The following is a 10,497-nucleotide window of genomic DNA, read 5'->3' as shown; positions in this document are numbered from 1 at the left end:
ACTAATTTGGCGAAAAAAAAAGCCATTTTACCCTCCTAGTTTTGCTATTATTTCGACTCTTAGAAACAGTTCTGGCAATCGAGGCTTCTGGCCAACACACTGACAGCTGCCAGGAGAGGTATGCACCATTCCCTCTCCCCACGTGTGGCCCTGGGCAGCTGGATTGAAAAACCTGCCAGGATTTGGGAAAGTAGTTTCCTAGACATTCCAGGAATGATCAGCCAGAAGGTGCTGGTGAACATCCCAGCAGAAGTTGAAATAGTTTAAAGCAGGTGTAATTTTATGGTTGGATTTCTCAAACTCATTTACTTCACTGTTGTGCAATATTCTTTGGAAGAGGAACGACCTGAAAGCAAGCTTCTGTATGAGCAGCTTGGCATAGTCCCAGGCAACCGCAGACACATAGAGCAGGCACCCTGCCTTACACAGGCCAACTTCCCCTTGTTTCATGGTCTGTGTTCCCTCCAGTTCATGGTCATGAATGTAATCACTTATCAAAGAGCCTTTGCTTCCATGGAAAAAATAATTTTAGGAAACTGGGGAGTGTATTTTTAGACACAGAGGTGGAAAGAAGGAGAAGGAGCCAGGACCCTTTGATCAGATCATTGTGTGCAGACATCAGCAGGCACACTGTGGGGCACACGCTTTCCACAACACACTCTTTGGGGGCAGCAGGGTTATTAAAGGTGACAGCTACAGTGAAGCATGCAGGAAAAGGTCTCATTGTTATAAGCAGCACTGTTCAGGCTTTCTTTAGACAGCTTTTCCCTCTCTGCACTATAGTGCTTGCATCTGATTTTCTTTTATCTTACCTGATTTTTTCATTATTATCTTTATTGTGTATCACATATATCTGAGTCAAATGTATTTGTACAAACACAGGGATGGTTGTATCTAACCTTCCACCTAGAAACAAAATTACTCTTCATTTAAAGAAGCAGAAAATGGATGGAGAGACCTGATCCTCCAACATGAACTTGTGGGGGCTTGGAGACCTGGTTGCACATGAAACTGTTGACAGACGTGGTACCTCTTCCAAGGAAAGACAAAAAACCTTTCTTGTTATCAATGCAATCCCATTATTAGCTAATCCTCAGATTAAAAAATAAATAAATAAATAAATAAATAAATAAATAAATAAATAATCCAAAGGCTAAAAAAATGTTAAGTACCTCTGAAAACAGCCAGAATTAATTCCAGCATTGAAGGCATTGTGTGAAAGTACAGCAAAGCAAGCGGTTTTCCCTCCACCAAGATCAGCAGAGTTCTGTCTGCTTGATGCAGACATATATGGGCCTTCAATTCCAAAGATGATGAACTTAAAAGGAAGCCCACAGTTAACACCGAAATACCAAATGAAGCCCCTTGGGCACCATGTCTATGAATCACATGCATGTCTATGGGCTTCTTGATAGAAAAAACTGTCCCAATTGTGTGGAGAGGGCCATGTCAGCTGCTGAGAAATTGTTGAGACAGGTATGTGCACAGTTGTTTAACCTCTGATGGCAATGCTACCTTACATGTCCTCCTGCAAAGAACCATCAAAATGATAAGGAGGATGAAAGATACAGTGAGTAGAGAGTCACTGAAAAAATTGGATGTTTGATTTTTGAGAAGATTATGACACACGTATGCACAGCATGTGAGAGGATCAAGAGGAAAAAAATGTAAAAGCAGTAAAAAGACTGTCTTTGCAACTGGCTGACACACTAGACACAGTGTCTGCAAGTTTCTGAACAAAATGAGAAGTTTCTGCAACAAATCTGCCAATGGTAGTCAAATCTCCTCCTGAAATCTGAGTAGTTTTGCAAATGGAGAATCAGAAATGGTCATACTTCTTCCACAGGAGAATATTCTACTGTGCAATAGCCCACTGTGTTGAGTCTGAGTGCTTTTGATATGGATCCCTGAAGATCTTCCCACCTTTCTGTTGTGAAACCAAAACGTTTGCTGCTGCTCACAGTAACCCAGTAAGTCAAACCACCACCAGGAGCTGCAGGCTCCATAAGCTGCCCAGTTAGCAGCCTTGTACCCATGTTCCCCCATCTTATCACCTGATGTCAACATTAATTCTCTGAACAGTGTGACTGGAATGCCCAAAAGTCAAACACTTCATTTGCCAGTGGAAACTTGCAGAATGTGAAGAACAGTGGAAAAAAAAACCCACCCAGCTCTCATGCTGTGTTCCCAGCATGGAGATTGTTGTCTTTCAGCTGAGACAAGTGCACAGTGTAGATGACAGCAGCTTTGCCCTCTGACCCTGCAGCAGATTCCCAAATGCTAGCAAACAAAAGAGGCAGGACAAAATCAAAGCACATGGCTGTGGTGTAAACATGGGCTACAAGGCTTTGCCGCTCTTCTGCTGGGCAAACTTTAGACTGATATTTCCCCCTGAGGTGCTGGCTGCCAGGGGTGCCATGCCACAGTTGTGTAGTACACTGTGCTTCACTGCTGTGAAGAGCAGAGGGCAGAAGTCCTGGCTGGGTATGAAAGAAGCTCCATATTACAGCTATGAAATTCCACTTTGAAAACCTTGAATGAGGTCAAGGGCTGCATGCACATGTGTTTGTGCACATACACACAGAGCATACCTTACAAAACACCTCAGAAGAGTCTGAAATGAGCCTGCACTCAGCCTGAGAAAGCTGACGTCAAGTTTTATCCACCCTATAGAAAACCATCCACTCAAGTAGCATGACCTTATGTGTAAATGAAGTGTTTGTGCAGGCAAATGCCTGTTGGCAGTCCTAATTATTTGTGTATATAAATCAGTTGCAGTTGTGTCTTTGGAACAGAGGCTGCAAATGAAGGCATACCTCTCACATGTGCTTTTGTTTACAGGACTTTGCATTCCATCCTGAAAATGTAGTCCTAGGTCACTGCAGTTTAGGAGAGTAGCCACTGCGCAGGGCTTTACAGCACATTGTTTAAAAGGTTGCCTTGACCCACCATGATTGATAACAGAGCAACAAGATCAACACAATCATCAATCCTGTAAATGTTTTTTCATGTGGCTCTTTGCAGGGGAAATGACGTTCCATTTAATTTCTGCCTGTAGTAATTAGGTCAGAAAATAATTGGGCCAGAAATATAACCTTTCGACGCAAAATCTCCTCTAAGGTAGTTTGTTGATTTGTTCTTGTTTTTCATTCCCTTAAAACAAATAAAAGGAAAGGATATCTGTATGTATATTGTTACCCTGTGACTCAAAGTACTGCAGTCATCTTCCAGGAGAAAAATCATATGTACTCTCAACCCACTAGTTCCCAGGATGAATAGCCTACCCATTTCCAGGAAAAGGAGACCCTTCAAATCTAAACAGTTCGCAGGAATCAATTTTTCTAAAAGCTTTCTACTTAGAATTTTCTGTAGGACGTCAGCCCGTGGATCAAAGAGGAAAAAGCATAACTGAGAACAGAATCTGCCCATAATTCTGATGCAATTTGCACATAGCAGATGTACATCTGTATGTTTTCAAAATTTGTACCTTTTTAGAAAGGTTTTCACATGCACATTCGAAAGTGGCACGTGCATGCACACTTTTGCAATTTGAGCAAGCATCTGCAGGCAACCTTTAAATAATCTTATGGCTTAAAACATGCGTATGCATGCAATACCAACATGTGCGCCTACACACTAATGAACATCACAATGCAATTAATGAAGATTCCTTGTGAAATGGATTTTTTGCAGGAGAAATACTGATCACAGCAGGGGTCTGAGAAGCTGGTCTACTGTCTATCCAAATTTGATAGATTTAACCAATTTAACACTGGTTAAATTGAATGTCACATTACAACTTGTATCTGGTCATTTTTGTTTTTGTTTTTGTTTTTTATTGTAGCTGGTAAATACAAGGTCAGTGCATTCAACATTAAAAGACTTTTATCTGTTTAGAGTTTCTTGGAACTACTTCTGCTTTCCTCTCTGCCTTTGTTTGCAGCAGCTCACCCCAGGCCCAGGTGAGCCAGGGGTTGGATGTGGTCAGTCAGCCTTGAATGGGCTTGGATTGACAAGGACCACATGCAAACAGATGCAGCCTAACAAGGAGTTAACTGGGCTTTTCGACGAGTGCAGCTTTGTAGCTAATACTGCAAAACTGCAGCAATGTGTTATGGCAGCTATGAAGGGATTACCTGCAAAATTCCCATTACAAGCAGCTCCATGGCACATGCTGGTCACGTAACAGTAGATTCAGCACTTACTGCAAATGACAGGGTGCTAAACTGTGAAGAATTTAAAGCAGAAAACAAATACTCAGAAATAGTTCTCTACATACTAAATTCTGGCTCTAGCAGTTCATTTTGAGCTAGATAATTCAGCACTGAAAACAATTATTGGAAAGTGAATAACCATGGGCCTATTGACATAGCACCCCAAGCTGGAGAGCGTCGGCGGCCAATGCTTGCTGTAACTACAGAGTTGTTTTGCAGAGACCGTGTTACAAAATAAACTCCATCTTCCTTGGGTTCCTGCTAAGAGAAAAGATTTATTTTCTCAAGATCATCGGCAGACACTGTTTTCACAGAGATCTTAAGTAAAGGGACAAACAACAATGCAAATTGTGCAATTTTCACAGTATTCCATCATTCCCCTCAGCTGCCCAAAACTTCTTTTTCACTGGAGAGAAAGCAATAGCATGGGACAGGTTGTACATAAACAGGACTGTGCAGCCTTAGAGAAGCAAAAGCCCAGCCAAATTTCGTAAGTAAATGCTGCCCCAGTTATCAATTAGTGGGAGCTGGTAGGTTGTTTTCTGCCTGCATGCACTTTTGCTGTTGGTAGTTTGCTTATAAGCACTTCGTACCAAGGAATCAGAAGCTGTTTTTGGAAAGATCACTGTCCTCTGGTTATTGGGATTCCATCTTGACTTAGCTTTGCCCCTCCTTCCACCTCCATGCCTCCCCCTCCAACCTTTCCCAAATCAGCTGAGGCCTCCCATAAGTGTAATACAATTTCTTAGAGTCCTGCACACGTGCTGCAAGCACCCTGCAGATTGGCAATGTCCGGGAGCTTTCATTCAATCTGCTGTAGCAGTAACAAAATGTTCTGCCAGAAGTGCAGAATGCAACACTGAAAGAGCAGGAAGCTAGTGGGGGGTAGAGGGGAGGGAAGATTAAAAAAAGGTAAGCTCTGCCCTTTGCTGATAGGAAAAAATAAATAAAGAGCATAACCTTTCACAAAGGGCTGACTGCAAGATTAGTCTGAAGCACTGACCTGTGCCCAAGACAGAAAAGCAGGAGGAGAAAGCACCCAAGATGTCTTTCTCAACACTGCACAGGAAAGACACCCTCAGCCAACCAGGCAGTCATGCCTCATCTTTTCTTTACTAACCCTGGCAAGTCAATCTGGTGTGATAATCCCTTCTCTGCATCAGTCTTTTCCCCTGTCTCCAACCTATGATAAAGACATATAGGCCAAATCAAAAGGAAGCTCTAAGGTGATATGAGTAGGCTCTGATATCGTAGATAGTGTAACAACCTTAACCCCTGTAAAGCTGTATCTTCTCTGTGTCAATAAAAGCGAGAGTGGAAACTAGCATTACCAGTCAGTGCTGAGTTAGGGCATTTCTACTTGTATACAGTTGCTCTTGAGTGACCAGCTGTCCTGCGGCTCACAGCCTGCACCCAGGGACAAGAAGTGTGAAAACTGCTACACAAATTGGACAAGGCCGTTGGATGCTGGAAAGGCGGGCAGCTTGGTGTGGCTGCATCTGTGCCCAGCACACCTCGGCCAACTGCCTCGTATGTGTAGGGATCTGAGGACAGGAAGAAGCCAACAGTGCATTACACACTTCCCTTTAGGCCAGCAGGGCAAAGCTTGAGATTTTTATGCTGCAGAAACAGGAAGAAGTGTTCTCCCCTGGAATCATGCTGGAGTGTTGATGCTGCTCTCAGCTCCACTCTCATGACAATGGGAAATAATCCTGTGAATATGCATGGTCACTGCATTTGAGTCAATGCTGTTCTTTTCTTGGTTGGATTAGCTCTGTTCACTGAAACTACATCCACTTTTTATACTGACTGCTTGCATTGTAAACTAACATAACTATTGATGTTTAAAAAAATATTTGAATCCCTTTATTGTGTAGTTTTCTTGTTATTTTCACCTTCTCCATTCCAATGTGGAATGATGATCATGCCAAGCAATGGATACAGAACAGTCCTTTTCCTGTTCCTCTTTCTTCTCTGACTATCTTTGGCTTATGGCACATCTACCTTTATTTTCTAAGGTGTGTGTGACTCTAGTGTCCAGCTGCCTCCCCCACCCAAAACGGCTCTCTCTCCCTTTTCTGCTGGCTATGCTTCATGCCTGCGCTGAAGTAGTGCCTCTCCCATGTGCAGACAGTCCCTACTAGGTGGTTGCAAGCAGAGCACCCAGGCTTGCCGTAGCCACAAGGACGTAAGGGAACAGCGATGTTCCTGTGCAAGCTGGCAGCCAGTGCTCCATTGTCATTCTCCACAGGCTGCCATTTAGTCTCATTCAAAGCAAATTAGTCATCAGGGACACTCTTACCTTCCAGCTAGCCCACAACAAGATAAATCCAGCACCCAGCAGTGGCAGCAGTGTGAGACAGTCAGTGAGGCAGTGGCAGCAGAAGTACAATAACATTTGTTTGATGGTGGGAAGAGTCACTCACCTAATTTTGCTAACCAGTAGGATTTTCATGACCTGTAAGAAGGTACTTATTTACATGGGAAATGCTGTTTTGCCTCTTTAAGTAGGCACAATTTAGGCTTCCTTTGCCAAGAGATCACTTGGACAGGCTTGCTTTTCTGTCACTTGAAAAAATGTTCCTTAAGTGTACAAAATGCAAGTTACAACAATGGTCTGTTCCTCAGCAACAATAAAACATGCCTCAAGAGAAAAATCCTCCTAGCAGAAGTGGGCACATTGTTCTTTACCAGACTTAGCAAAGGACAAGTTGTACACATAACAAATGGTCTGCTGCCTTCAGAGTCAGGTAATAGCTGTGGAGATTACAGGAATGGTTACACGATGGAAAAAGCAGCCTTGGTCCCACACACTGCAGAGCGGTTTGCTAATGTTCCTCCCCATGTAGCTACAGCACTCATGTATGGACGATAGGAGTATACTGCTAAGGCATGTAAGCCTGATACTGGGCTGGGGGACAGGGGCAGTTTCTTGCCATCGTCAGTGTTTTATCTGAAAAGCATCAGCTACTGGTGGATTCCTTCACTTACCAGGCTCCATAACAGACGTATGACCTGATTCACACAGCATGCAGTTTCCATCTCTCAGCTCCCCACGCATTCTTGTGTGTGGTGGCAGCATCTGCAACATGCACTGGCTACTTGAAAAGGCAGGTCTCCAGAGCTGGAACTATTTGCTGCAAGAAGGTGACAAAATGCAAGCTGAGGAAAGAAAGGGCCTGCTTTGCCCTTAGTATAATTAACACAGTTACCAGTACATGTTAAAGAATTGCCAGTGCCAACATCAGAATATGAGGTGCAGGCTAATGAGAACGTACCCATCTTATCTAGCTGCATACTTTGTTACCCAGCTGCTGGGTAGATTGTTCACTGGTATCCTACAACAATTCTCATAGTAAAACCACAGGGAAGATGAAGAACTTTGAAACCTACCCCTCATGTGAAAAGTGAATGCTGTTCACAAAATAATGATCTCTATGTTGGCAGCAAACTGCACAGTAGCTATGGGCTCCATGAAGTAAAGCAGCAAAGGTGGGGAAAGAAGTAATGTAAGGATATTGCTCAAATTAAAAAAAAAAGCTGAAACAGTTTGTGCCTGCTTTATCTACTTCTAAATAAACATTGTGCAGTACTTGTATAGCATATCATGTGTGTAAGACATAAACACTGCTTATTCACATAATTGATCATCGTTACTTGGTTCTTGACAACTTGGGGGATTTAAAACAACTGATAAAGACTTGTTTAATTATTTTTTAATTTTTTTTTTCAAGCAGTGATGCTACAAATCTCAGGTGAAACTAGATAATGCAATAGAAAAATTGGAAAGATGCTTTTTTTAGAAATCAGCTTGTATTGCTCTCCACTCCAGAATATAAAATCATGAAAACAAGAAGTAGCATAGTGCCAAGAAGAAAAAAGAGAAACAAAGCTAATAAATTTACCTAGTCTGAATGGCTGAAAACACTGCAGGCTGAAGCCTCTTTATTTCAGGCTTCATGGTGACTACAGGACAAAATTATAGCTACTGCCAGGCAATATTTAAGTCATCTCACATATGTAAGCTGATAGCAAAGAACTAGCTCCACATACTTCGGTTTCCTTCTCAATGGAAGAGATCTAGGGAAATTCCCTTTTATAATAGTAAGCTTTATTGAGTGGGGTGTGCTCTGTACTGCTAGCATCTCAGATTTAATCATCCTGAAAGCTTTGTTGGCAATAAACTGACCTTGCAGGAAAGCCAACATGGAAAACACTCCATGAACTACCACTTACGGCACCGCAGAGACCGGAAAACCTAAACTGAGATGATGGTATACCAGCTTGTGGCAGAGGCCAGGGAATGGCTCCCAATGAGATCCACACCACTCATACAAGCAAGGGAGCATTTGCCTGCCTGTTGTATCTCACCTCATGGAGCCACCTCAATGGGCTACTCAGCTGGAATGGACATTTGTATAACCAGTGAGCTTAAGTCATTGAAGGAGTATATTAGCCAAATCTGCATTCAGAACTTTAAAAGAAGTTATATACAGAGGAAAACATTACACACTCCATGCATAAAAAATACCTCCCATCGACATTCACCAATATTTACTGAATATTTACAGAGCCCAAACAGCAAGTGTGAGCACAGTGAGGTGGTGGTGGTGGTCAGCTGTGGTGACAGCAACACAAAGGACAAGCTTTTGATATAGCTACACAATAACAAGCACGGCACGCAAGCTCTTGTCCATTACTGGTGAAAATGCATAGGTAATGGTGGTGACTATAGTGAAAAATAGCATTTTGTAGGTGAGAATTTGCTCTATCAAGTGGTGTTTTTATGATTGCTGTAGCTGCTTTAGTTTCCATGGGAATAAATAGGAGGCATTATTTTCAGAGCAACCTATATATTTTATGCCAGCTCTCATGATATAAAGCAATAGTAATATTATCCCAGTCAAAACCAGAATACACTGCTCTGTACTCTGAAAATCAGTCCAGCACTATAAATGCCTCTTTTTATTAAATATAGTGTAGGACACATCCCTCACCTCAATTAGTTATTTAAAGAAGGCCTTACAGATAGCTTACAGATAAGTATACACATATTTAGATTTTCTTACTTTGAGTAATGGAGCAACAGGAGCTACTGAGGTTTGTGAGTCTACTGGATGTAGGCATGTGTGGTACTGTGACTGAGGTTTAAAGTTCTAATCCTGCAAATACTTCTCTGTGTGTGAGAACACCAGTGAAGCCAGTGATGCTCATCATACTGCCAGAGCTAAACAGCAGCAAAGCCTAGAAGAAAATGCACTTCTGCTGCAGACCAGCCTGGATGCTCTGCTCTGGGTGTACTGCATGTAGTTGCCGATAGACAGTGGGCTATACTGATTGAGCTCATTTAATGAAACTTTTAATCAGTCTTCACTCAAGTGTCCTCACTGTCTAGACTGTCTTCAATGTCTGATCTCTGATCTGCATTTTCTGCCAGCAATTTGTTGCAATAATATCAATCTTTCAAAGCAGTATCTTTCTAAATTCTTCTAATAATCACTGGATCAAATGAGTAACAAAAAATACCCATTATGTAGGGGGATTGTTGATTTGTAACCAGTACTGTGTTGCAATCCTGAAACACTATGTACCTTAGTAAATAAGGTTTTGTTTAGAAAACAGCACTTGGCTGTAAGAATTGTATGCTGGAGAAATTGGAATTTGACGGAACAAGCTTCCTGAAGACCACACATCATAATATATACTGAGAAGAGTATTCACTGGGGGACACAGGAGCTGCCAGCCCTGTGCTGCTTTTGTGAATTATGCCTGATTTCTACTAATGTGCTCTCAATTAGAAATTCCCCAATCAACCATGATAGATTTGTATGGGATCAGATTTTTTTTTTCCCTCTTCACCCAGGTTTTCTTTTCTGCTGGAAACATTAGAAGTAATTTCACTTTAGGTTAGTCCTGTATTTCTATGGCAGATTGATGGCGAAATAAAAAAATCAGATGTCCAGGTGCATCTTCCTTCTAGAAAACTGTTGGTCTCCAATGGGCAGAAAGAAGCACCACAAATAACTGCTTTAAGAAATCTTGCTGAGTATTTACTGAGATGCTATTTTGTTCTCTTGAAGCTTGTTGTTCATTTCATATGCATATTTCTATTTGATATGCAAAGTTGGAATTCTCACTTTCCCAACAAGAACAAAATCTGAAATCTAGGGAATGAAGCATCTGCAAAGTTAATGTAATGTGTGCACCATACTGACTTATGAAATATCCCTTTACTTGTGCTCATAAAAATAAAATCCAGTTATTTCAAGTTCCCACCTTTTTT

At 41.8% G+C, this 10,497-nt stretch overlaps 1 protein-coding gene across 4 annotated transcripts in view; it reads right to left on the bottom strand.

The window, feature by feature from the left end:
- The window catches only part of SECISBP2 (SECIS binding protein 2), a 189,891-nt gene that overhangs the window by 130,178 nt on the left and 49,216 nt on the right, over positions 1-10,497 (bottom strand). The gene's annotated exons all lie outside the window — the stretch shown is intronic.

This window comes from Meleagris gallopavo, chromosome Z (assembly GCF_000146605.3).
Source record: "Meleagris gallopavo isolate NT-WF06-2002-E0010 breed Aviagen turkey brand Nicholas breeding stock chromosome Z, Turkey_5.1, whole genome shotgun sequence".
Lineage (NCBI taxonomy): Eukaryota > Metazoa > Chordata > Aves > Galliformes > Phasianidae > Meleagris > Meleagris gallopavo.
The sequence above is the reverse complement of the archived record's forward strand: the minus strand, read 5'-3'. Positions and strand labels throughout refer to the sequence as shown.